The sequence below is a fragment of the Equus caballus genome, chromosome 2, assembly GCF_041296265.1.
Source record: "Equus caballus isolate H_3958 breed thoroughbred chromosome 2, TB-T2T, whole genome shotgun sequence".
NCBI classification, from domain to species: domain Eukaryota; kingdom Metazoa; phylum Chordata; class Mammalia; order Perissodactyla; family Equidae; genus Equus; species Equus caballus.
In genome coordinates this window covers 110,839,756-110,864,478 of record NC_091685.1, presented here as the reverse complement: position 1 = coordinate 110,864,478, position 24,723 = coordinate 110,839,756, and the positions used below count along the sequence as shown (strand labels likewise).

The following is a 24,723-nucleotide window of genomic DNA, read 5'->3' as shown; positions in this document are numbered from 1 at the left end:
AAGAAGAGATGTTAGCAGGTGGTAGTGGAATATACAAATTAAGAGATGAAACCAAGAGAATAAAGGAGATTACACTGTAGAATATATAAAATATGAAAAGTAATGGGTCTCTTAAAAAGAAGGAAACCTGGGAGCCCTAAAATCTAAAAGGTAGACACAGGAAACAGAACAGAAATGACTGGAAAGAGATGGGTTCTAGAAGCCAATGGATAAAGAACATTACCATACACAACCAAGAGGCTCAGTTCTATTGAGTTAACAATATGCAGTTCATTAGTGACTTCACTGGGAACAGTATCAGAGGAGTAGTGAGGGCAAAAACTAGATTGTAGAGAACTGAAGTGAAAATGGAAAGTGAGATATTATTGTAGCTTTCTCTCTCAAGAAATTTGAATGAAAAAGAGAAGAGAGATTAGATTGGTATCTAGAGAAATATTGGCTGGGGAGGGGGCTGGGATGGGAGGGAGAACAAGCATGTTTATAGGCTGAGAAGGAAGTAACTGTAGAGAGGAAGTATGAAAATATCCAAGAGAGAAAAATGAGGAAGGGGAAAACTCATGAAGGAAGGTCACAGGTGATTGGGGTCATGGGCACAAAGAAAGGTTTGGCCTTCAGCTGAAGGAAGGGAGCCCTTACTCTCTTAAGTTGTTAAGAAGTAAGGATAGAATGATTGTGGATGTAGATGATTTTGTAGATAGGGGCCTGGAAAGTTGAAGAAGAGGGTTGGATTCGGTGATTTGCAAGCCTCAGCTTGAGTCTATTTAATGAATCATTTATTTGACCCCTTGTGTTACTGAATCCATATATAATCAACTGTGATTAAGACTGAGTTTTACCCTTTATTATGCACAGTACAATACATAGTAAAGTCTGATCCCTCTTATTGAAAAATAATATACAGAAATCCAAACTTTAAAAATGTAAACACATTGAGTTTGAGGTGTCTATGGATCATCTTAATGGAGTTGATCATCCAGACTAGTTTTCATTTTGTTTTAATTTCTCCCCATTTAATTGAAAATAAGATCTATTATGTAAAATTCTAATTAATACAGATCTATTGCTTTAAGAGGAAGAAGCTCTATATGTATGGATGTTCATGTACTTATGGAAGTTTTCTTTACTATAAGTTTATGCTGTTTTCTAGATAAGAAAATAAGATTGAATATACTGAGGTGACAAGTAATAATCCTTTATTCTCCTGGCTTTACGTAATTACTGTTTAGGTCAGGACCTGTCTGTGTGGGTGGTCTTCTCTATGCAACATTTTTATCCAAGTTAAGCTTCTCCTGTAGCTTTTTCTTACTTTCTGACCTGCTTGATAATTTAGTCTCATATTCACTATCACAAAAAATTCGTCTATATAGTATGGTACTTGTAACTCAATGTAGTCTTAAAGGGTTTTCTCAATTATTTTAATATTTGACCTTCTGTAGTGGATCTAAGAATCATTTCCATTTTCCAGAAATAATGCCTTTGTAAATACATTGTTAAAGCTTCAGAATCTTAGAGTGAATTGATTGATCAAAGAAGACTAGCGGTGCCTGGCCCACAGTTTGTACTTAATAAATGTTTGATGAGTGAAAGACTGAATGCACACAACTTCATTTTTGTGAAAGTTTACCACATTGAAAACTCTGATTTTCTCTGAAAAGAATAGTACTTCTTCTTTTGGAATATCTGAAACCACTGAATCTTAACTGTAGTAACAAATGCTTTGAGTCCCAGGCACTCACAAAGGTACTCACTGGAGATAGAGGCCTCGCTCACCTACTTTTACCTTGGGTATGAGTTTTAATATTTAATGATAACAAGTTTGGATTGGTGCTGGTTTGGGCAAGGTTCAGGTTAATTATATAAAAGAGTACATAATTTCTTCAAACTCTATCCTATCCTGTTACCCAATTCTCTAGTACAAGTGCTTTAGGCACTGATTTAATCTGGAAATGGTAATTGGACTCCCCACTAGAATAGTCCATGTGTTTTGAGAGGCCATCTGGTAATAACAGGATGTCATTCTTATATGAAAGAACTCAAGGAAAGAATCTAGAATGAAGAACCATCTGTTGATCTCACCAGAGTACTGGCAGCACTGTAATCTGAAACATTCTGGTCAAAGTCAAGTTTATCAAGGGTCATAATTTTCAGTAAGAAGAACCCCAGAGTAAGTTGCTGGATGGGTTGGAATTAAAAAACAGCTCACACACTGCATGATTGAGCACGTTTGCTGTTACTTCTTGAGTTGTGCAGATTTATTAGCCTCCACATCCAAGTGTGCTGGAAACAGTTTGTATTTTAATTGAAATATTCACCTTAATTTTCTCTGCGTACTTTTTCCTCAGACAGACCCTTGGATGGTTGTCTCTTTTTTTACCCCATCCATTTTCCGCCATTCTCACTTCACATATGTTCCAGTTAAATGTAAGCAACCACAAACAGCTACACACTGTAAAATATCCCATTTCTACCCTGGAGTCTACACATTCACTTTTCTGCAGGGCCTGCAGAAACCAAATGATGAGACCCTTGAAGGTAGTGCAGATGAGTTTGCAAGAGCTTCTATATAAAGTTCTGGTAGTCTCTTCTGTTCATGTTTGGTTCGTTCTGTTAAACTGTCTTACCTACAACCTTGTTTTAGTATTTTAATCTCTTTTGGGCTAAGAAAATGACCCGGAGGGAAAGGAAAGTCCTGTGGCAATTCAGCTTATATTCTTAGCTAACTGACTTAATTGGCTTATGCCTTCATTTTTGTTTATGAAACTATAAAAATATAAAGCCTGTGATAAATACCTAAGTACAATACTGATGCTTTTTCTTGGGTATATACATTCCAGAAATTAGTTATGTTTCCACATTAGGGTGAGTTGTGTACTGAAGTTTTAAGGGGAAATTTTAAATCTTAATCTATGTTTTTTATATAAATGGCACCTTGCATCTTGTGGACACTGAAATAGACCCCAGGATTTAGGACCACAGTAAAGAAATCTGAAATTTATTAATTATTTCTTTACTGTGAGTTCACGTTATCTCTGGTTAAAAAGACAGTTTCTTTTAAAGCTTTAACTAGAAGAAATGTATATAAAATACATACACAAACTGAAAGGACAGCAGAGAGATAATACAGTCTCTGGAATTAGGCAAACCTGGATTTGAATCCTGCCTCTGACATTTACTAGCTCTATGACCCTGGACAGTTTTCTCATATGCACAGTAGTTACAGTAATAACAGTACTTACTTCCTAGAGTCATTGTGAAGATTAAATTCTTACCTTAATATTTTGTCTCTAATATTAGCAAAAAAATGGCTGACAAAGTTTTTAAAAGATGTATGAGTCATATTCTTTTATAATACTGGATGCAGGAAAAAAAAACCAAATGTAGCATTTGGGGTGTTAAACCTGGATTACACATCCTAATCCAGAGACTAGCAGGTCTTTAGACCTACAGGCTGCCAGTGAGGACAGCAGAACCTTTAGGTGTTGTTAGATGTTGGTGGTTGGGCTCAGACAGATGCCTACGGAAGGGAACAACACCATGGGCCAGTAGCTTAACCTCTGGGCCTCAGTTTCCTCATACCTGTTTTGAGGATTGTATGGGTTGCTAATTAAGACCCTGTCTACTTTGGACATGCTTTGACTTTAAAGCAGTAGAAAGAAATTAAAATAAAAGAAGAATGACTACAAAAAGTGTGGAAGCATCCACAATGCCCTTCAGTAAGTGAATGGATAAATAAAGTGTGGTATATCCAGGCAATGGAATATTATTCAGCACTAAAAAGAAATGAACTATCAAGCCAAGAAAAGACATGGAGGAATCTTAAATGCATATTACTAAGTGAAAGAAACCAATTTGAAAAGGCCATGTACTGCCTGATTCCAACTATATGACATTCTGAAAAAGGCAAAACTATGGAAACATTAAAAAGACCAGTGGTTGCCAGGGGTTATGAGGGAGGGATGAATAGGCAGAGTACAGAGGATTTTTAGGCCAGTGAAACTGCTTTATGACGCTATAAAGATGGATACATGTCATTATACATTTGTCTAAACCCACAGAATGTGTACCCCCAAGAGTGAACCCTAGTGTGAACTATAGACTTTGAGTGATAATGATGTCAAGGTAGATTCATTGATTGTAACAAATGTACCACTCTAGTAGGGGAGGCTGTGTGTATGTGGGGGCAGGGGTATCTGTACTTTATGCTCAATTTTACTGTGAACCTAAAATTGCCCTAAAAAATAAAGTCTGTTTAAAAAAAAAAAAAAACACAGGATGGGAGGAAATGAAGAAGAGAGGAAATAAAAAGGCTACTCACTATGCCTGCCCTCATCTCCACTGCCTGTTTTGTACACTCGGCCTTTCCACTCCCTGTGGCCCTTCCTCTTCTCCAACCTCAGTCGCTTCCATATACGTGGTTAAGGCAGCTTTTTTCCCCACAGTGAATTCCTAGAAACAGTGCCATAAAGCAGACCACCACAAACAGACCATTGTTGAAAGAGTTATATTTCCTTACACAAACAATATTGTAATTGAGGATTGCATTCCTGACCAGAACTTGCCATCAAATAAAAAAGTATGCTCCAAGTTCTCTAAAACAAGTATAAGTATACACTACACATTGATTGAGATCCTGTATACCATGAGTGATTGGTCCATAAAAATACAACTCTGGAAATAGTCATGTTTTACAACCATTTTTGGATAGTATATTCCTTTTTTAAACCTTCCTTGGATTGTTTGTTACCCTTAGGATACAACATGTCTGGACCAGCTGGGTCATATGGCTACCCCTGTGGCCAAAGGAACAGAGCACTATGCCCGGCTTATCAAAGGGTCAAAGAGTTGGAGTGGCTGAGGAGCAGTTCCCTGAAGGTGAAGGCCTCATTTGTGCAGATAACTAGGGAGAAGTACTGGGATTATCCCAAAAAAAAAAAAAAAAAAAAAGAGGAGGAAGAGAGAGACAGAGACAGAGAAAAGAAGGGAAAAGAGAAGAATGCCCTGTTTCCTATATCAAGGATGTGAGATACCAACCAGGATGTTTTACAAGATTTTCTCTTTTAACACAGAAAGGGAAAAGTCAGTGTTTGTTCTATAACAGAATATTTAATGTATAAAAATTATTTTGCTTCACAAAAACTACGAACAAAGATGCCTCTCACTTTTATATTTCCTTTGTTTCTAGAAGTTTAGGTCAGATGCTCCATAAAGTTTTTAGCACCATGTGATCTGTAAAGCATATGTTCCACCAGAAAATCCTTCTAGTCACCAGCTCTCTGGTTTCCATAGAGGCAATGATGGAAATTTATGTGTAATCCCAGACTGGCATTATTCTGCAAAGGGTGTTTGTAAAATATTAAATTCTGATAAAGGGGATAATATTTTTAAATCATTCTTTGTCTCTGAATAATGCTGCATATTAATAGTTATTTTGCATTTGGCTTCAGAATTTCTTACTACATAAACTTTGATTTCATACTAGTGTAAGTATCCTGCGAGGAAAAAAAGTAGAAATGCTTTTCTTTTTTATAGGGTTAGAGAGAATATGCTGTATCTTCCAAATTAATGCTTTCTACCATGACTACCATCTTTTTATTCAGCTACTGATAAAAAGAATAGCAGTTTTTCTTACCCAGAATCCTAAATTTGAGTCAAGCCCAGTTTTATAGGAATGTTCTATGTAACAGGGCGTTAGCTATCTAAATCAGGGGTCAGCAAACTATAATCTGTGGGTCAAATATGTCCCACAATCTGTTTTTGTAAGGCCAATAAGCTAAGAATAGTTTTATATTTTTAAGTGATTGAAGAAAAACTAAAAGAAGAGGAAAAATACATGAAATTCTAATTTCAGTGTCTGTAAAGTTTTATTGGAACATAGCCACAAACACTCATTTACATATTGCCTACGGCTGCTTTCACACAACAAGGGCAGATCTGAGTAGTTACAAGAGGGACTGTTTTCTCCACAAAGCCTAAAATACTTGCTGTCTGGCCCTTCATGGAATCAGTTTGCTGGCCCCTGATAATTTTTTCAGCATCTGCCACTCTACCCACACATGTATTCATTCTCTCTCTCTCTTTCCCTCCCTCTCTCCCCCTTTTCCTTCTCTCCTCCACTCCCTCTCTTCCTTTTTATACACATACATCATTTTGAATTTGGAAATTACAATTAGAAAGAAATCAAATTGTGAGCCTACAGTAAATGGTAAGCGGAAACACATTTTAATTTCCCTTTGATTTGTCAACTTTCTCCTCCCTGTCTGCTTTCCCTTTCCTCTGGCCTTTATATAGAATTTGTAAGTCTATGCCATTTCCCAACATATTTTGTTTTTAAGGTAGAGGTTAGATCTTGATACATTTTTTAACTTCCATGGAAAGTTCCCTGTTAGTATGTGGTCCCATTTTTAACCTATTTTCAGACACCCCCGATTATCTAAAATCACTTTCACATGGTGCTGAGGTTAAGCTTTATTTCTCTTGGCATGTCCCTGCCATAGCAGACACTTCCTCTTTGCCTTGAAAGGACAAAACGATGTTCAGCTGTCTGGGCTTAGGCCCAGTATTTGATTTATACATTATTTAATTTCCTCCTGAAAATTGGAAGCAGGACTTTCAGGAATGGAAGTCGGTATTTTTCATTTGTTTAAGAACACTTTTAGGTCTAATATAATCATCAGTAGTAGATATCAGCATGATTAGGGGGTGACTTAAGGTAAAGCAAATAAAACATGAATACAAAGGAAAACTATTTGACACTGGAGATCTCAAGTTTTTGAATAATCATTATTGCATGTGTTATTAGGTTTTTTGTGTGCTAGTGTTCATTCAGCAATCTTTTCTATGCTACATTTTGAGGCACCTGTCTTTACCCATTGGAGGAAAGACCTTTAGCCATTTTGTTGTAGTTGAAATGGTTAGGGGATGAGAAGTTTGAGGAGAACTTACTGTGACCATTCCAGTAATTTTACAGAGGATTTTTGGTTTCTCTCTGAGCTGCTACTGCATTTATCTCCACAATTAAGTTCATACACATGCCAGGATATGAATGCCAAAACGGTTTGAAATTCTTACAGCAGTGAACTCAGGAAATTAAAAATTAACTCTGGAAATATCATTTCTTGTTTTACATCCACTTTTGGGTAGTGTATTCGTTTTTAAACCTCCTTTAGATCATTGTTACTGTTAGGTTACAATCTGTCTTCTTTTTACCACCAAAGTTCTTAAAAGTGTGGCACACTTCCTCACTCCTAATTCACTTCTCAAACCCTGGCAGTCTGGCCTCTTCCTCTCTCCACCACCACTGAGCTGATCTCACCAACGTTTCCTCATCTCCAACGCAGTAACCAGCTCGGAGTCCTGGGCTTCACTGGCCTTTCTGCCCCATCTGCCAGAATTCGTACCCGCTTCCTGAAACCCTCTTCTGGTTTTCATGTGGACTGTCTTAGTTTCCACTACTTCTTCCTCTCTTTTATAGGACTCCTCTCCTAGGATCAAGCTAAGCCGAAGTGTTCCCAAAGTTCTGTTTCTTTGGCTTTTTCTCTCCCTACACCCTTACCTTTCCCTTCTCACCCTTCTGCAGTGCCTGAGACACTTGAGAACTGAGAGGGCTGCAAGGAGCACAGTTTGAAACCATCCCAGTTCTGTGAGGCTACTTGTGAGTCCCTGAATCCAGCCCACCCTGTGCCACCTCTGTGCCTTGCTCAGGAGTGTGCCTTCACCTGGAGTGCCTCGCTGCCAACACCACCATCTTCACATTCTCACATTCCTTTAAAGCTCGTTCCTGAAGAATCTATTCTTTGAGGTTACTGAGCTCCCGCTATTGTCTTTGCTTCCTCATCTGAGGTATGGTGGAGAAAGCCTGATATGGTAGATAGAGCAGGGGTACTGGAGTCAGGCAGATAGGGATTTAAATCTGGACCCACCACTTACCTGTTTGTATGATTTGGGGCAAATTTATCTAAATGCTTTAAATGTCAGTTTCTTCATTTACAAATGGTGAGGGGAGGGAGAATGCTGCCTACCTCATAGGAGTGTTGGATAGATTGGAAGTGTGAAGGCCTAGAACACTTGGGAATCAATCAGTTAGGGTGCTGGTGCTGGCAGTAGTGTTGGTGGTGGTGGTAGTAGGAGTAACTATAATATCATCATCAATATTGTTCTTCCACCCCAGCATTTCATGTTTCTCATATGTCAGTTAATGCACTTCACTTTCTTTTTCTAAAGATTCTATTTTTCCTTTTTCTCCCAAAGCCCCCCGGTACATAGTTGTATATTTTTAGTTGTGGGTCCTTCTAGTTGTGGCATGTGAGACGCCGCCTCAGCATGGCTTGATGAGTAGTGCCAAATCCGCGCCAGGGATTCAAACTGGTGAAACTCTGGGCCGCCGAAGCAGAGCAAACTTAACCACTCGGCCACGGGGCCGGCCCCTCACTTCATTTTCTAAATAGGCATTTACATAGTTGTATTATTTCCCCTTCTGAATTCTAGGCTCCTAGAGGTTGTCTTTATATCCCCTACTCCCCAAGAATGTAGAACAATGACTTGTACATAGGTTTTCCTACGTGAGTTGAGTTGAATAGGATAGCCTCTCTCCTCCCCTAAAAGAAATCCTGGCTTCACAGTGTTCTGATGATTCAGAGCTGGTACATTTGCAGCTGTATCTGCATAATTCGATCAAATATTAGCGTACTAAAAAGTCATTGTCTGTTGTTACATTTTGTCACACTGAGTCTTGAAACTAGCCTTTAAAATGACTGCATTGACTTAAGGACCTATATATATTTAGAGCTAGACAGTCTGAGGAAATTCTTATTTTTGATAAAAAAGTTTGTATTTCATATGTAAATGCTATCAGTAGTAAAATAAAATAAATTAATACGTATTTAAAGTTCTTATATTAAAATGTATCTGTCTTTTGATTTTATACTTTCTGATTTATAAATCAAGGCTAACTGCAAAGGTTTTTTTGGCTTAAGTAACTAACAGTTTTTCTTTTTACATGTTTTTTCCTTAGAAAATCCTTACTTTCTATCTCTGGACATATTTCTGGAAAGCAGCTTTTCTGCCTCTCGGAAGTGTCACTTCTTCACAAATCACACGTTATTCTAGTTATAATCACCTATAACTGCTTAGTTTGTTGTTTGGAGGACCAGGAAGGCAGATTAGTTCTCTAGGTGATTTTTGAAGGAGAGAGTAAGGAAAGAGTTATTGCACTATTGCTGACCTGAACTTCTATAGTAGGGGAGCCCTGAAGCTCATGGACTTGACTTACAGACCAGGCAGCACTGGGAAGCCTTGGGAAAACAGTGTAAATTCACATGGAGTACTTTTACGAAGTACCAATACCCCCAAATCACTAAGATCTCCCCTGGTTAGGCACTCATGAGTCAGAAAGCCTTTTTGGAGCAGCCCTTTTCCAGAGCTCAGTATTACGTAGTATTCTGAGAGCTTTGAACCAGCTGGCCTTCACCTGAGTTAAGGACACTTCTGTGGTGAGCCCCAAGGAAGTGTGCTCAGGGTCGGGAAAGGGAGGGTGGCCAAAAGACAGACAATTCACACTTTGAATACCTGCAAGCATTCTTTGCAACCACTCAGGAATATAAACTAGTATCACAGCTGAGAGGTTTATGTAGCATTCCATTGAGCTCTAATCTCTGCTTAGTCTCTACAGTTTTTTTGGTTACTAGGTATTTAGTGCAGCCCCATTTTGTGGAAGGCTGGCCAAGAGCACACTTCAAATCAATAGTAGTCAAAGCTAGCTTTCCTAAATCTAGGTTGGAATATGAGCATCCAAGTTCAGTGGTTCTGAATTTTGTGGGATGGATATTTTTTAGTTTTTGGTAAGTCTTAACAATCTGCCTGAGCAATGTATATGATGTAAAGTTAAATACAGCACCTGCTCTAAGGCATAAATTCCAGACTTGGTCATAAACCAAACTGTGAGAACGGATATCCTAACTTTAGTTAACATTAAGTCAGATATCAAACCTTATTCTCTTGATATATTCTCCTTTTTTCTTTCGTTGTCCTCATTCATACATTTAACAAATATTTAGTAAACATCTATTATGTGCCAGGTAAGGTTCTGCGTGCTAACATACATTAGCAAACAAAACAAACAAAAGTCTCTACCCTGTGTGTGTGCGTGTCATTTTTGTGAGGGGAAACAGACTATCGACAAACTAAGTTAAAATGTAATATATTAGATGGCAGTAACAGAGGGGGAGCAAAATAAATAAATCAGGGAAGGAAAAAAAATGATTATAGGGAGGAAGCAGCAGGTTTAAATAAGGTGGTCAGGGAAAAACTCACTGAAAAGGTGGCGTTTGGTAAAGACCTGAGGTGAGTGAACCATGCAGTTAGTTCTCCAAGGGAAGGGCATTCCAGAAGAGGAAAGAAGTGCAAATGCTCTGAACAAGACTGAGCTGCTCATGTTTCAGAACAGCCAGGAAGCCAGGGTAGCTGGAGTAAAGAGAGTGTGGGAGTGTTCTAGTGTCCAACTGAAGAAAGTGGGAGGAGGTGATAGGTATCAAATGCTGCTGATAGATCAAGTAAATTGAGAACTGAGACTGACCATTGGATTATGATCTTGACAGAGCAATTCAGTGGAGGGTCAGAAGTCTCATTTGAATGGGTTTAAGTGAGAGTGGGAGGAATTGCAACATATTTTTATGCTGGTGGGAAAAGTTGATTGTATGTGGGGGAACAATTACGGCAGCAAATCTTGACTTAGGAAAAAGGGAATGGAATCCAGTTTATAAATAGGAGGACTAATCTTAGAAACCCAGATAGTTCATTGAAACAGGAAGGAAAGTTAAGTATGCAGGTACAAGGGAACAAGGTAGATTTGATGGTGATAGCATATTAATAGTTCTTTTCTGTCATATAAACCAACTTTCTTTCCAATGTTTGAATAAAATCTGTAATATTCCTGTCATATGGTCATTTGCTCACTATTTCTAGGACTATCCGCATATTTGCCCAGCTTATAAATTATTGATATATTTCTTCCTTTTATTGAGCAAAAGCCTGTCTCCTGAAGCAGTGGTCCTAGTTCTGCTTTCTAGAGCCTCCCAAGACCAACTGTTCTAATCCTTCTCCATGAGAGCCTTTCAAGGACTGGAGGGTTGACATGATTTCTCAGTGTCGACCTCATTCCTTCTGACTATCATACCTAACCCTTTAGTGTTTCTGCTGGGATGTGGTTTAAGCCCCCTTACATCTGATCACTCTGTCTCTCCTAAGAGGGTCCAGGCTTATTGAAACAGTTTTGTTTGTTAATCAGAACTCATTTATCCTGGACTTTGGGATTCTTTTTCTGCTAGGCTTGTTTTTTTCCCATATGTTCAGTGTTTCTAACAAATCTTCACGCTTGACCAGCAAGTCAACACAATTTTCATCTAATGTGTTTATCTCTAGGATGCAGCCAAAGACAAAGCACAGCTATTATAGAATCCCCTCTAACCTGACCTTTACCCATTACTTAGCCGATTCTGGGTAGTATTGTCATTTCTAAGTTTTCACATGACTCCAGGTCAGTCAATATCTAATCCAGCAGACTTGGTCAGATTAAGTGGTATGGGGCAAAAAAAAAAAAAAAAAGGGAGATATATTACCAGTGGATTCAAGCCTAGATGACTGGGAGAATGGTGTGTCCCTGAAAATGAGTTAGTGAGGCAGGCAGTTTTCAGATCAAGGTAAGACATCTGATGTTGGACACTTTGGATTGTAGGTGCCCAGAGAAATGCCTAAGCTGAAGATATTTCAAAGGCATTTGTGTAGGAGTGATATTTGAAGACATGAGAATATATTTGTTCTTGGAGAGGTGATACGTAAAGACTAGAAACCAGGGGCCAATAATAATACATCTGTATTGGAAATGTCTGTGACATGTAAGCATGTGACCTGAGAATTAGAAGCTAGTCCTAGTACATAACCATGTGCATGAAAAATTGACATAGGAGAACCACCAGGATAAATAAGAGTCCTGATTCTCCTATTATCACTTTCCTAAGCCCATGTTTGCTGCTGTATGTGAGCTGACCTTAGTCCTACTACCAGCCCCATTAGCAGTGCTGCTACCTTTACCGTTACAACAGAGTATTGGCAGCAGTTGTGATCACCAGAGGCAGTGACTGAGTGTGAGCCACCTCCAGTAGCCAGGCTTTGGAAAAAAGCCAGGTCAGTTCTATAGCGTGAAGCCACTTGGAGATGTAGAGAGGTGGAGCTATGGCTCGAGCTGACAGAAGCCTCTAGGCCTTGAAAGGCTGATTGGAGCAGAGTAAGGTGAAAAATGAGAAGAGGCAAGTAAAGGAGCCAGAAAATATGATTTCTGAGACTCACCTTTTCTAAAATTTTGAGCGAGCAGTGGTTGAAAAAGCAAGATTCTATAATCGTACTCATGCTACGGTGAATAGGAGCATCTTACCATGTTCTTTCTTCTTTGCTAGAATTTTACTTTTGTCCTACTTGACCATCTTTAGACTTTGATCAACATATAAATAAATCTTAAGAGGGAACAAAAGACTGGAAACAAATGTACATTACTTGGGACCTGGTTGAATAAACTGTGCAACTGTAAAAGGAATGAGAAATAGCTCTCGATATAGCCAGGAAGTGATTTGTAGGATAAACTGTTAAGTGAGAAAGGCAAGGCAGAGAAAAATATGAATAGTAAGCTAACATTTATCTGAGAGGGTGGGAAAGCTTCCCCTTATACAGTATATCCCAGCTGATAAATGAAGAAGGAATAGCAGAAATAGGATAGCACCATTTTGCAACCATTAATGAAGTAAAGGACTTAGGCAATCATAAGTAACTACTAAACCATAAAAAAGGGGGCAACCAGAAGTTACGTGCATCTCAACATCACCTATGAAGAATTTGTTCCAAAAAATCAAACCTGAATCCTCTCAAGCCGCTAGATCTTACTATAACTTTACAGGAAATACAGGAGACAGAGAAACATGTTAAATCACACCACAGAGATGCTATCAGGAAAAAAAAGAATGTGGAAAATTATATAAGACATATGATCCCGTTATTGCAACATAAATTATAAAGGAAAAGAGGGAGAGAATCTTTTAGATATGAGATATGTTAACTAAATGCAATGTGTAGGTCTTACTTTGATTCTAATTCAATCAAAATAGCTGTGGAATACATTTATGAATAATTGGCAAAATTTTAACACTGACTAAATATTGACAATATTAAGTAATCATTGCTATTTTTTAATGTGGAATAATGATGTGGTTGTGCTTTTTTAAAAAAAAATATTCTTTTTCAAGTCAGCCCTGATGGTCTAGTGGTTAAAGTTCCATGCTCTCTGCTTTGGTGGCCCAAGTTCATTTCCTGGTTGCAGAACCACACCACCTGTCTATCAGTTGCCATGCTGTGGCAGCAGCTCACATAGAAGAACTGGAAGGACTTACAACTAGGATATACAGCCATGCACTGGGGCTTTGGGGAGAAGAGAAGGAAAAAAAAAAGTTCTTCCAGAGATATATATTGAAATATTTATGGATTAAATATTATGATTCTGAAATTTGCTTCAGAAAATTCAGTGCAGTGTCGGCAGTGAGGATTAGTGTGTAGAATGAAACAAGAGTGGCCGTGAGTTGATCATCATTAAGGCTGGGTAACAGGTGATTGAGAGTACACGGTATATTGTTCCCTCTACTGTTGTATATGTTTGAATTTTCCCTAGTTAAAAAGAAATTTAAGTAGTAGGGGAGGAAGATAATATTATTCTCTCCCTAAATGTTCATTAAGGCTTTCAATCTCATCTATCTCCCCTTTCTCCTCTATTCTTGGGAGAAAGAATTGCGCAAATTTACAAAATGGGATGGAGCTGTTGTGACAGGCACTTCAAATCATTTTTCGGCCACTTAGAATGGTAGAATTAAGTCAAAAAGTTCTCCAAATTTGGAATGCTGTCCGTTTCATTCTGTCCCTCCTTAATTAAGACTTATCAACACACATTTCCAGTTACATGCACAGTTTTGATTGAATTTACGAATTGTCTCCAATTAAAATTTCCATAACCTTCCAAACTGGACAGCTCCAGACTTGAGCTTTGTAATCTATTAGTTATTTATGACCCCTCCCACACACACAAAAAGTTGAGTTTTTGTTTGCTTTCTTTTCTAATTTTCATTGAGACTTCTCCAGTTACTAGGAAAGAGAATGGATTTAACACAAAGATAACTTTTAACTTTGACCATGACCCATGTTGGAATTATTCAGAAACAATAGCTTTAATTCTTCCTATAGATTGTATAATCATTTCCAAAGAAATTAACTGGTGGCCCTTGAGGCTTCTCAACTTTATCATATTTTGAATGATACCTGTGGCCTGGAAATAGTTGTACAGCTCAGAACATTATCTGGACCCCTTTGAGCAGGATGGTCTCTAAGAAAATGGCAGCTAGAAACAACTGGCCCCCCTGCAGCATGCTCAGCACTATTTTTGGAAGTATGGCTGGTAGGGAGCAGGGGCACAGTTGCACCACTGGGCGCAAGTCCCAGAATGGCAACCTTTCAACAGAATGTTTTGAGGTAATGTGTTGCCAAGACAGCATTTGAGAGGAAGCAATGTATAAGCAACACAAGTTTGCATATACATAGAGAAGGATAAACGGCACTTTTTACATCCCCCATCTCAATTCCCTCAACTCACCAACCTAGGCCTGCCTCAAATCATCTATACTTCCAGCCCTCCCAAGGATCTTCACCTCCTCCCCCTAAGAAATTACAGAGTTGCATGTCATCACAATGTGACTGATGACACACATACAGTTGATTGGTGCAGGGGAAATGACCTGTCTCAATTTGGCCCCATCATAGTATGCCTTCCATTGCCACTGTGACTGAACCAGGCCACTCAGAGACTTTCCACAGGAGTTTTGGCTACTGGAACTGAGAAAAGGAGGACTTTCTGGTAGCTAAAGCTGTAAGATATAAAACAGAGAAGCTGTGCATTGCCATGTTTTCTACCATGTGGGGAGAACCAGTCTGTAGCGAGAGAGGAATAAAACTGAAGTACAGAGAGAAAAGATCAAAATTATAGAGAGAGAATTCTGATAGCATTGCAGTCCCTGGTTCCAGTTGGTCTGCTGAGGCCCAGCCACACCCTGTGCCTAGATTCTGTTAGATCAAATAATGCCCTAATAATAAATTCCCCGTTTTGATTCAAATTGGGTCTCTGTCCCTAGCAATTGAGCCCTAATATACAGCAGATGTCACAACTGATTGCACATGTTTGGAGACATAAGAGAAGCTGAGGCAGAATTTAGTCCACCTTGCTCAGAGGCATTCACAAATGTAGTGTGAAAACTACTCATCAGCCCCCCCCGATCGTGTTTGTTATGGCGATTAAAGAATACATGGCCTTAAAGCCTTTTCAGGACTTGGGTTTCTTAAAGAAGATAAAGCAAAAGTGTTCATTAAAAGATTGCTATAAAAATTTAATAATTCTGAGGTTAACCAAAACTTAGCATAATCTTCCATAGGAACATTTGTGTATGTGTATGGGGGTTTTAAATTCCACAAATATTCCTAAAATGAGCACTTGGCAGAAAGATATTTTACAGTGTTTTGTTTCAGCATGTAAAATCTCGTTTTATTACAGAATTCTTTTGTCAAAGGTACAGCTATGCTGGGTTGCTGCCATAATGATGGATCTTAACAGCCCAGTTAATTTGAAAAGATTCACAAATGCTGGGTTTCAGAACTACTTGTGGTAAAATGTGCTTCGCACTTTAATACAGTGCTTAAACGCACACCACATCTTGTAAACTTATATTTCATCTGCAAATGAGTGTTTGTGTGTATACACACATATATGTTCATACATATGAATGTAGGTATGTTTATTTCAAAGAGAACAGAGTTGGTGGTTAAGAGCAGGATGGACTTGTAAAATAATTCAGAATTTCTCCTGACTCTCACATTTGCCAGTGTAATTGTAAAATGTATACAAAACTTATCTTGAACACACTGTATCAAAGATGGTATGGGTTTATTTCCAGTTAGATGCCCACATGCTAAAATGGAGGTACCTGTTATCAAAATGCAGCCTAATTAACCTTTTGTGATTAGATCTCCAAATGAAAAAGTATAGCCGTGGGCTAGCCCTGATGGCCTAGTGGTTAAAGTTCCATGGGCTCCACTTCAGTGGCCCAGGTTTCGTTCCCAGGCGCAGAACCACACCATTCGTCTATCAGTTTCTATGCTGTGGTGGCAGCTCACATAGAAGAACCAGAAGGACTTACAACTAGAATATACAGCTATGTACTGGAACTTTGGGGAGGGAAAAAAAAAGAAGGGGAGAGGGAAAATTAGCAACAGATGTTAGCACAGGGTGAATCTTTCCCAGCAAAAAACAAGACAAAAAAAGAAAGAAAGAAAAATATAGCCCTTAAGAAGAAATCCTTGGCACTTGCTTCAATTTTCTCCTATTTACAACATTATAGGGTGCTTTTATGTGTATATTTTATCATTCATAATAAAGAATACATTGACTAAGATTGCAAAATAGTTCCATTGTATCTTAATGCCCTTGTGTCCAGTTGACTCATCTCTGTGAAAAAAACATTCTACTCAATTAGAAATAGCTACTGGTCTCTTTCCAATGATACATTTTTGATGGATAGAAATCTGAGGAAAATTTACCTAGTTTAAAATGATGAAGCAAAACGTATGAATATAGTCCTGAGATTTACTAAATACACATACTCAAATTCACTCAATTTTACATCTTTAGATTTTAAAAACTTGAATAATCTATGCTTTAAAACTTCACCAGTAGCTCTTTAAATATACTGACTGCTGTATTTCTGATACCAAAACAATCCCATCAAGTGATAATTTAATGATCCTTTTAATAAAATTTCTTTTAAACGTGACTGTTTCATTATCAACAAGTAGTTTCCTCTACCCTCTTTTTCCACAACGCTTTCCATATCTTTGGATTGCTGTTATGGCCTTTCTCATAGTTTTTAGTTTAGTCTTTACAAGTAGACATTTTTCAATCTTTCCTTAGGAGTCTTTCTGGCTTTTTTCATTGCTGAACTTGACACAAACCTTGTTCTCTCACTAGAATTCCTGCAAAGGAGTTTGGGTAACAGTAGTTAAGAAAAAATGTTTAGGTTTCATAGTCCATTAAGTAATAGACTTAATGATCAGAAGAGAAAAACATGTGAATGTTTTGGGTAAAGCCTGCATAAACTGACCCATCTTTATTCTCCACCTTGACCTGGACTAAGAGGAACTGTAATGAAAGTGATTGTCCAAGATGGCTTTTACGAGTGTAATTTCCTTTAAATTACATCACATATATAATTTTTTGTTATTAAAAAGCAGGAGCTGTATCTCACTATTGGCTTTCAAATCAGTATAATCAGTGATTTTCTTTTCCTTTTAATGGACATGCAGGAAATAGAGTTCAAAGTGCGTTTCACTCCTTGTAAGACCACAGGCCATATAATTTTGCAGATAAGGAAACAACTCCCTCAGTTTCTAAATACCCAGTATGTAATGTTATGACTAAACATCAAAACCTAAATGTATTTAAATTTAAAAATTCACTAAGGGTTAACTAAAATTACACATAGTTAGCACATGCCACTTGTAATTTCTAATCTTATCTTGGGAACTTCGTTTTGCATTCCTTAACTAGTGTGCTTAAGTTTTCAGTCTTAGTGTCGTATTACCTTAGCTTTTTTTTTTTTTTTAATATATGAAATAGGATATAGGTCTTTAGCTTCCTCTTCATGTCAGTAAAGATCTAAACAAGCATTTTGTTATACCTAGGGGCGGCTGTTGAATTTTTCTAGGGTACAAGAGGAATATCTAAGAATGTAAAAACAACTCACCTTTACTATGATCAACTCCACTTTGTAACTCCTATACTCCCCAACTAGGATAATTCTAGCCAAATTACATTCTGGCCTCGGTCATCTGGAAAGGGGAAGATAATATTGTTATGAAGCATTCATAGGATTTAAGAAAGTCTGAAATATAGTTACTATAGAGCAGTGGTTCTTAACCCTTTTGTAGTTATGGTTCCTTTTTAGAATATGATGAAAACATTGAATCCTGTCTCTATAAAAATACATATACACATAAAAGTTTTCATAGGTTTCAGTATATTCTTAGACACACCTAGATATCCATGGACCCCAGGTTAAGGACCCTTTTTTATATGGCCAGTAAACACCCAAAACTGGTGAAGTGCTGTTTGAAATAACATCCAATTCATTGTAACAAATAAGATAATGTTGCTTTATTACTATTTTAATTTAAAGCAAAATAATATCTTGTGAGCTTCTAAACAATGGCTTATAAGCAACATAAATATTCTCAGTCAGAAGAAACAGAGACCACCTTAAAAATGTAAAAATAGAGAAGATATGTGAATATATACTGGATGTTTTAGAATATCGTATTTGATGGGGATATCACTTAATATAAATCCATTTTTATTTATGTGCTAGAGAGAAAGAAGAACTTTCCTTTCTTCTTTTTATTTATTTATTTTTAATTCCAGTAACATTGGATTATAACATTATATAGCTTTCGTTTGTACATCATAATATATTTCGAATTCTGTGTAGATTACATCATGTTCACCACCCAAAAACTAATTATAGTCCATCCCCTCACATGTGAGCCTAATGAACCTTTTTGCTGTCTCCCTGCTTCTCCCATGGTAACCACCAATCCATTCTCCGTTGCTATGTGTTTGTTTGTCGTTGTTTTTATCGTCTACTTATGAGTGAGATCATACAGTATTTGACTTTCTCCCTCTGACTTGTTTCACTCAGCATAATACCCTCAAGGTCCATCCATGTTGTCACAAATGGCCAGATTTCATCGTTTCTTACGGCTGAGTAGTATTCCATTGTGTATAAATACCACATCTTCTTTATCCATTGGTCCTTTCATGGGCACCTAGGTTGCTTCCAAGTCTTGGGTATTGTGCATAATGCTTCAGTGAACATAGGGGTGCAGGTATCTTTATACCTTTCCGTTATCAAGTTCTTTGGATAAATACCCAGCAGTAGGATAGCTGGATCATATGGTAGATCTATTCTTAATTTTCTGAGGATACCCCATACTGCTTTCCATAGTGGTTGCTCCAGTTTGCACTCCCACCAGCAGTGTACAAGGGTTCCCATCTCTCCACATCCTCTCCAACATTTGTTGTTTCCTGTATTATTAATTATAGCCATTCTGACCAGAGTGAGGTGATACCTCATTGTAGTTTTGATTTGCGTTTCTCTGATAGCTAATGATGTTGAGCATCTTTTCCTATGCTTGTTGGCCATCCATATATCTTCTGTGGAGAAATCTCTGTTCAAATCTTTTGCCCATTTTTTAATTGAGTTGTTGGTTTTTTTGTTGTTGAGCTGTATGAGTTCTTTGTATATTTTGGATATTAACCCCTTATCTGATATATGGTGTGCAAACATCTTCTCCCAATTGTTAGGTTGTCTTTTCATTTTGTTGATGGTTTCCTTTGCTGTGCAGAAGCTTTTTAGTTTGATGTAGTCCCATTTGTTCATTTTTTCTTTTGTTTCACTTGCCTGGTCAGACATGGTACTTGAAAATATGCTGCTAAGACCGATGTCAAAGAACATGCTACCTATGTTTTCTTCTAGAAGTTTCATGGTTTCAGGTCTTACATTCTTTAATCCATTTTGAGTTGATTTTTGTGCATGGTGTAAGGGAATGGTCTACTTTCATTCTTTTGCATGTGGCTGTCCAGTTTTCCCAACACTGTTTATTGAAGAGACTCTCCTGTCTCCATCGTATGCTCGGCTCCCTTGTCAAATGTTAGCTGTCCATAAATGTGTGGGTTTATTTCTGGGCTCTCGATTCTGTTCCATTGATCTGTGTGTCTGTTTTTGTGCCAGTGCCATGCTGTTTTGGTTACTATGGCTTTGTAGTATATTTTGAAATCAGGGAGTGTGATACCTCCAGCTTTGTTCTTTTCTCTCAGGAATCCTGTGATACCTCCAGCTTTGTTCTTTTCTCTCAGGAATCCTTTGACTATTCGGGGTCTTTTGTTGTTCCATATAAATTTTAGGGTTCTTTGTTCTATTTCTGTGAAAAATCTTGTTGGAACTTTGATAGGGATTGCATTAAATCTATAGATTGCTTTAGGAAGTATGGACATTTTAACGATGTTAATTCTTCCAATCCAAGAGCATGGAATATCTTTCCATTTCTTTGTGTCTTCTTCGATTTCTTTCAACAACGTTTTATAGTTTTCAGTGTACGGATCTTTCACCTCTTTGGTTAAGTTTATTCCTAGGTATTTTATGCTTTTTGTTGCAATTGTAAATGGGATTGTATTCTTAATTTCTCTTTCTGCTACTTTGTTGTCAGTGTATAGAAATGCAACTGATTTTTGTACATTGATTTTGTATCCCACGACTTGACTGTATTCCTTTATTGTTTCTAAAACTGTTTTAGTGGATTCTTTAGGGTTTTCTAGATATAAAATCATGTCGTCTGCAAAGAGTGACAGTTTCACTTCTTTTCCAATCTGGATCCCTTTTATTTCTTTTTCTTGCCTGATTGCTCTGGCTAGGACTTCCATTACTATGTTAAATAAGAGTGGTGACAGTGGGCTTCCTTGTCTGGTTCCTGTTCTTAAAGGGATAGCTTTCAGTTTTTCTCTGTTGAGAATGGTAATTGCTGTGGGTTTGTCATATATGGCCTTTATTATGTTGAGGTATTTTCCTTCTATACCCATTTTATTTAGAGTTTTTATCATAAATGGATACTGTATCTTGTCAAATGCTTTCTCTGCATCTATTGAGATGATCATGTGATTTTTCTTCTTCACTTTGTTAATGTGGTATATATCACATTGATAGATTTGCAGATGTTGAACCATCCCTGCATCCCTGGAATGAAACCCACTTGATCATGATGTATGATCTTTTTAATGTAATGTTGTATTCGATTTTCTAGTACTTTGTTGAGGATTTTTGCATTGATGTTCATCAGTGATATTGTCCTGTAACTTCGTTTTTTTGTGTTGTCATTGTCTGGTTTTCACGTCAGGATAATGTTGGCTTTGTAGAATGAATTAGGAAGCCTCCCCTCCTCTTCAGTTTTTTAGAAGAGTTTGAGAAGGATAGGTATTAAGTCTTCTTTGAATGTTTGGTAGAATTCACCAGGGAAGCCATCTGGTCCTGGACTTTTATCTTTTGGGAGGTTTTTGATTGCTGTTTCGATCTCCTTACTGGTGATCAGTCTATTCAAATTTTCTACTTCTTCTTGGTCCAGTTTTGGAAGCTTGTATGTTTCTAAGAACTTAGCCATTTCTTCTAGATTATCCAATTTGTTGGCATATAGCTTTTCATAGTATTCTCTTATTATCTTTTGTATTTCTGAGGTGTCCGTTGTAATCTCTCCTCTTTCATTTCTGATTTTATTTATTTGAGCCTTCTCTCTTTTTTTCTTGGTGAGTCTAGCTAAAGGTTTGTCAATTTTGTTTATCTTTTCGAAGAACCAGCTCTTGGTTTCATTAATTTTTTCTAGTTTTTTTTAGTCTCTATTTCATTTATTTCTGCTCTGATTTTTATTATTTCCTTCCTTCTGCTGATTTTTGGCTTTGTTGTTCTTTTTCTAGTACCTTTAGATGCACTTTTAGATTATCTATTTGGGATTTTTCTTCTTTGTTGAAGTAGACCTGAATTGCTATAAACTTCCCCCTTAGAACCACTTTTGCTGTATCCCACAGATTTTGACATGTCGTATTTTCATTTTCATTTGTCTCCAGGAATTTTTTGATTTCTCCTTTGATTTCTTCATTGACCCAATCGTTGTTCAGTAGCACTTGGTTTAATCTCCACATTTTTGTGGCTTTTCTGGTTTTCTTCCTGTAGTTGATTTCTAGTTTCATACCTTTGTGGTCAGAAAAGATGCATGGTATTATTTTGATCTTCTTAAATTTATTGAGACTTGTTTCGTGTCCTAATATGTGATCAGTCCTGGAGAATGTTCCATGTGCATTTGAAAAGAATGTATATTCTGTGGTTTTTGGATGGAATGTTCTGTATATATCTACTAAGTCCATCTGGTCTAGTATGTCCTTTAAGGCCAGTGTTTCCTTATTGATCTTCTGTTTGGATGATCTATCCATTGGTGTAAGTGGACTGTCAAAGTCCCCTACTATTATTTATTATTGTGTTACTATCTATTTCTCCTTTTATGTCTGTTAATAATTGCTTTATATATTTAGGTGCTCCTATGTTGGGTGCATTGATATTTTTACAAATGTTATATTTTCCTGTTGGATTGTTCCCTTTATCATTATGTAGTGCCCGTCTTTGTCTCTTGTTACAGTTTTTGTTTTAAAGTCTATTGTGTCTGATATAAGTATTGCTACCCCCACTCTCTTTTCTTTGCTATTTGCATGGAATACCTTTTTCCATCCTTTCACTTTCAGTTTGTGAGTGTCTTTAGGTCTTAAGTGTGTCTCTTGTATGCAGCATATACATGGGTCTTGTTTTTTTATCCAATTGGCCACCCTGTGGCATTTGATTGGAGCATTTAGTCCATTGACGTTTAAAGTAGCTATTGATGAATATTATTTATTGCCATTTTGTTACTTTATTTTTCTGGGTGTTTTAGTAGTTCTCTGTTCCTGTCTTTTTCTCTTGCTCTCTTCCCTTGTGGTTTGATGGCTATCTTTAGTAATATGTTTGATTTCTTCTGTCTTACTTTTTTGCTTGTTTATTATAGGTTTCTGATTTGTGATTACCATGAGGATCCTATTTAATATTCTATGTATATAACAGTCTATATCAAGTTGATAGACTCTTTAGCTTGACCTTTTTCTAAAAGCTCTACTTTTTCACTCCCCTCCTCCCACATTTTATGTTTTTCAAATCATATATAGTCTCTTGTTTAGTGTGTGTCCATCGATTACCGTCTTATCATTGAAATAGGTGATTTTAGTACATTTGTCTTTTAACCTTCATATTATCTTCACAGGTAGTTAATCTGCTAGCTTTACTATATTTTTACCTTTACAACTGATTTTATTGCCTGGGTTTTTTGTTGTTGTTGTTTTGGTTTTTTGATAATATTTTTTTAATCTCTATTTGTGGTCATTGCTTTCCCACTTAAATAAGTCCTTTCAGCATTTCTCGTAGAACTGGTTTCTTGGTGATAAACTCCTTTAATTTTTGCTTTTCTGGGAAGCTCTTTATCTCTCCTTCAATCTGAATGACAACCTTGATGGATAGAGTATTCTTGGCTGTAGGTTTTTTCCTTTTAGCACTTTAAATACATCGTGTCATTCTCTTCTCGCCTCTAGTGTCTCGGCTGAGAAGTCCACTGATAGCCTGATGGGCTTCCCTTTATATGTCACTTGTGGCCTTTCTCTTGCTGCTTTTAGGAGTCTCTCTTTATCTTTAATTTTGGACATTTTAATTATAATATGTCTTGGTGTGGGCCTCTTTGGGCTTATCTTGTTTGGAGCTCTCTTTGCTTCCTGAACTTGGATGTCTGTTTCCTTCCTCAGATTAGGAAAATTTTCATCTATTGTTTCTTCAAATAAATTTTCTGCCCCTTTGTCTCTCTCTTCTCTTTCTGGGACACCTATAATCTGAATGTTAGCTTGATATTGTCCCAGAGTTCCCTTAGACTGTTCTCATTCTGTCTAATTCTTTTTTCTTTTTCCTGTTCTGCTTGGGTGATTTCCTCTAGTCTTTTGTCTAGCTCACTGATCCGTTCTTCTGCATCCTCTACTCTGCTATTCAGTGCCTCTAGTGAATTTCTCATTTCCAGTGTTGTATTCTTCATTTCTGATTGTTTTTTGTTTTTTATATCTTCCAGTTCTTTGCTGATGTGCTCACTGTGTTCGTCCAGTTTTCTCCCAATATCAGTGAACATCCTCATGATATTTTGTTTGAACTCTTTGTCGAGTAGGTCGCTTTTTTCTGTTTCATTTAGTCCTTTTTCTGGGGTTTTGTCTTGTTCCCTTGCTTGGAAAGTATTCCTTTGTCTCCTCCGTATGCCTCTTTCTCTGTGCTTATTTCTATGTATTAGGTGAGTCAGCTATGTCTTCTGATTTTGGAGAAGTGGCCTTATGTATGAGATGCCTTATGAGGCCCAGCAGTGTGCTTCCGTCTCAGCACCAGTCCAGAAGATCCAGGAGTGACCCCTTTGTGGGCTACTTGTGTCCTTCTGCTGTGGCAGGGTTTCTTCCACTGCAGGTACCCAGGGAGTCTAGTCTTTCCTTCCCTGGCCAGCTGTTTGTAAATCCGGTTTGGGGAGCCTCAGCACTGTTGGCTACAAAGTCTGTCAGCACACTCCTGTCGCAATTTTCCTTAATTGGGTTGGCACCCAGTGTAGCTGGTTGCTAGGCTCAGGGGCTTACAGTTGTGATAGGCCTCAGGCCTACAAGGCTGTTTTCAGTTCTCTTAGGAGTGCAGCTGAGTGGGGATGCCCCTAGGCACGGGAGCACTCAATTGTTTCAGGCTCTGGAAGGTGGGGCTGATCCTTTTTATGGCTATTTGTGAAGCACAGGTCTTCTGCGGCTGATGAGCCTCACCTGACTGCACACACCATTGACAGTCCTGGTCCATGCACACTTCTCAACCCCCTGGAGCGTACCCCAATGCCATGCTGCAGAGGCCCCCCCTCTCCACCAATGTCCCCCACAGTTCACCTGGTCCTCAGAATTCACCTGCCCCACAG

The 24,723-nt window shown here is 37.7% G+C and overlaps 1 protein-coding gene across 5 annotated transcripts in view; it reads left to right on the top strand.

Moving 5' to 3' along the window:
* AFG2A (AFG2 AAA ATPase homolog A) overlaps nt 1-24,723 on the top strand; it is a 309,252-nt gene that overhangs the window by 272,857 nt on the left and 11,672 nt on the right. For 2 of the 5 annotated variants that reach the window (XR_011436155.1, XR_011436156.1), the window contains exon 17: nt 4,751-4,872. The exons of the other annotated variants lie outside the window; for them this stretch is intronic. The gene's annotated coding sequence lies outside the window, so the exon portion shown is untranslated. Of the gene's footprint in view, nt 1-4,750; nt 4,873-24,723 lie in introns of those variants that run through there. 5 annotated transcript variants of the gene reach the window in all.